Genomic DNA, 3895 nt, shown 5'->3' on the forward strand with positions numbered 1-3895 from the left:
ACTCAATAAAAGAAAAATCTTCAGGAAATGTATGAACTTAAATCAAAAAGAAGCAGTTCTTGTACAACAGTGGTGATTCACCCACACCCTCCCTCTGGCCTGGAACACCCTCCCTCCTCATATCAGACGGATAATTGCTCTCCCCCACTTCGAAACCTTCTTGAAGGCACATCTCCTCCAAGAAGTCTTCCCTAACTAAGCCCTCCTCTCCTCTTCTCTCTCTGTCTTCTGCACCACTCTAACTTGCCCCTTCATTCATCCTCCCTCCCATCCCCACTACTCATATGTATAAATCTGTATATATCTGCAATTCATTTATTTATTTAATTATTTATTTTTTCAAATTATTTATGTTAATGTCTGTCTCCCCCTCCAGACCATGAGCTTTCTGTGGGCAGCAACGTGTCTATTGTTATATTATACTCTCTCAAGCGCTTAGTACAGTGCTTTGCACACAATAAGTGCTCATAAATACAACTGAATGAATGAATGGTTGAGTGATTACTGGTTCTTAATTACTGAACTCATTTGAAATAATAATTTCATATGATTTCATATACAGAAGCAGTATGGCTCAGTGGAAAGAGCACGGGCTTTGGAGTCAGAGGTCATGGGTTCAAATACCTGCTCCGCCGTTTGTCAGCTGTGTGACTGTGGGCAAGTCACTTAACTTCTCTGTGCCTCAGTTACTTCATCTGTAAAATGGGGTTTAAGACTGTGAGCCCCTCGTGAGACAACCTGATTGAACTTGTATCCTCCCCAGTGCTTACAGCAGTGCTTTGAACATAGTAACCGCTTAATAAATGCCATCATTGTTACTACTATTATTATTAAGAGCATTGTTATAATATTAAGTGCTACTGTTGTAAGGGCATCAGCCTCCTCACTGGTGTCTATCAGATTTCTAGGAGGAGGAATTTCCAGATAGGAGGAAGAGTACGAGCTCCAGGATGGGAGAGGTGAGAACGAGGTAGAGTGAGAGGGTGATGTTGGGAGGAATGGAGAATGTAAGCTTGTTGATTGCAAAGTGTCAGGGGCTTTGTCATTCTCGTTTGGGCCCTCTCTCTGACTTTCCATCACTGTTGACAGCACTACCATCCTTCCCGTCACACAAGCCTGCAACCTTGGTGTCATCCTCGACTCCGCTCTCTCGTTCACCCCTCACATCCAATCCGTCACCAAGACCTGCCGGTCTTACCTGCACAACATTGCCAAGATCCGCCCTTTCCTCTCCATCCAAACCGCTACCCTGCTCGTTCAATCTCTCATCCTATCCTGACTGGATTACTGCATCAGCCTCCTCTCTGATCTCCCATCCTCCTGTCTCTCCCCACTTCAATCTATACTTCACACGCCTGCCCAGATCGTCTTTGTGCAGAAATGCTCTGGGTATGTTTCTCCCCTCCTCAGTAATCTCCAATGGCTACAAATCAACCTACGCATCAGGCAAAAACTCCTCACTCTCGGCTTCAAGGCTGTCCATCTTCTCGCCCCCTCCTACCTCACCTCCCTTCTTTCTTTCTCCAGCCCAGCCCACACTCTCCGCTACTCTGCCACTAACCTCCTCACTGGGCCTCATTCTCGCCTGTCCTGCCATCAACCCCCAGCCCACATCCTCCCCTTGGCCTGGACTGCCCTCCCTCCACACGTCCACCAAGCTAGCTCTCTTCCTCCCTTCAAAGCCCTACTGAGAGCTCACCTCCTCCAGGAGGCCTTCCCACAGTGAGCCCCCTCCTTCCTCTCCCCCTCCCCATCCCCCGGCCTTACCTCCTTCCCCTCCCCACAGCACCTGTATATATGTATTTATGTTTGTACACATTTATTACTCTATTTATTTTATTTGTACATATTTATTCTATTTATTTTATTTTGTTAATATGTTTTGTTTTGTTGTCTGTCTCCCCCTTCTAGACTGTGAGCCCGCTGTTGGGTGGGGACCGTCTCTATACGTTCCTGACTTGTATTTCCCAAGTGCTTTGTACAGTGCTCTGCACACAGTAAGCACTCAATAAATACGATTGAATGAATGAATACTTGCCTAGCAGTTCTGCTTTGGCACAGCTTTGAAGTTCAAATGTATTTAGACCTTTCACATGTTAGCGTTCTTTCCTAAAAGACTTAACCCCCTTCTGACAGATACTATCACATCTGTGTACTTTGCCCACAATGCATGATTGAGCTTAATATGTATATTTTGAGAAACTCAAGTGACTCACCTTTAAAAAAATGTTCCCCCAAGGAGTGCAACGATTTACCTCATTAGGGGCAGGGAATGCTTCTGCTAATTCTATTGTATTGTACTATCCAAGTACTTAGTGCAGTGCTCTGAACATAGTAAGCACCAATAAATATGATTGATAGATTGATTGATTTACTATCCATCTACCCCTTAGCTCTGAAGTAATTGGCACTGATTTTGTACACTTTGAGTTGGTTAACCTAGGTTGTTTTCTTGATGAATTGGACACTGTGTTGGAGATTAAGACTGTGAGTCCTGTGTGGGACAGGGACTGTGTACAACCCAAATATCTTGTATCTACCTCAGCGCTTAGTACAGTGTATGTAAAGCTGAGGTTCTAGATGGCAATATTCTTCTTTCAGTACCTTTCCCTGGCCTCAGTGTCTGTTTGACAATGCCAAATGATCAATGGTATTTATTGAGTTCTTACTCCGTTCAGAGCACTGTAACACAAATTCTAGACTCAGAGCCCATGAAACAGGGGAGACCTGAATGGTAGAGTTTTCCTGTCTTTTTGACAATATCTAGCCCAAGAGGCCTAGAAAACTCCCATCTAGAAGCTGACTTGAAGATTATTCCACTTTCTGGTTTATCAAATTTATTGTCAGATGATCTTTATCACTGTGGGTGAGTAACCTGTGTCTTACCCAAACTGGATTGTGTTTGTTAGCTTTTCTCCTCGAAGGGGGCTTCTCTGACTAAGACCTCCTTTTCTCTTCTCCCTCGCCCTTCTGCACTGCCCCAATTTGTTCCCTTTATTCATCTCCACTCCCAGTCCCACAGCACTTATGTTGTTGTTGCCTTATGCTGTCGAGTTGTATCTGCCCCATAGTGATGCCATGGACACATCTCTCTGTGGTTGTCTATGGACACATAGAGAAGCAGCTTGACTTAGTGGAAAGAGCCCGGGCTTGGGAGTCAGAGGTCGTGGGTTCTAATTCCGGCTCCACCACTTTTCAGGTGTGTGACTTTAAAGTCTCTGTGTCTCAGTTACCTCATCAGGAAAATGGGGTTAAGACTGTGAGCCCCATGTGGGACAACCTATTTAACTTGTATCTTCCCCATCACTTAGAACAGTGCTTGGTACATAGGAAGCGCTTAACAAATATCATCATCATCATCTCTCCCCAAACGCCTCACCTCCATCAGCAATCGTTCTGGTAGTATATCCATAGAGTTTTCTTGGTAAAAATATGGAAGTGGTTTTCCATTGCCTCCTTCCGTGCAGTAAACCTGTCTCCACCCTCGACTCTCTCCCAAGCCACTACTGTACAGCACAGGTAAATTGTGATTTGTAGCAGATTGCCTTCCACTCGCTAGCCACTGCCCAAGCTAGGAATGGACTGGATAGGCCTCTGCTTGACTCTTCCTCCCATAGTCGAGACTGGTAGAGATTGGAAACTCTCCAGGTGCGACCCTGAGAGGTGAGCACTTCTGTATATTTGTATAATTTATTTTTTATATTAATATCTGCCTACCACTCTAGATTTTAAGCTCATTGTGGGCAGATAGTGTGTCTGTTTATTGTCATATTGTAATAATAATGATGCTGTTGGTATTTATTAAGAGCTTACTATGTACCAAGCACACTGTTCTCAGTGCTGGGGGGAATACCAGGTAATCAGGCTGTCCCACATAGGGCACCCAATCTTAATC

General features: G+C 44.6%; 1 non-coding gene across 1 annotated transcript; it reads right to left on the reverse strand.

Annotated features, from left to right (window-relative positions):
- Positions 1-3529: 3529 nt before the first annotated feature.
- On the reverse strand, positions 3530-3666 carry LOC119927811. The gene has a single exon (XR_005450780.1). It is a non-coding gene; the product is annotated as a small nucleolar RNA SNORA7 (small nucleolar RNA).
- Positions 3667-3895: the final 229 nt, after the last annotated feature.

Source organism: Tachyglossus aculeatus, chromosome 4, assembly GCF_015852505.1.
Source record: "Tachyglossus aculeatus isolate mTacAcu1 chromosome 4, mTacAcu1.pri, whole genome shotgun sequence".
In the NCBI taxonomy this organism is placed as follows: Eukaryota; Metazoa; Chordata; class Mammalia; order Monotremata; family Tachyglossidae; genus Tachyglossus; species Tachyglossus aculeatus.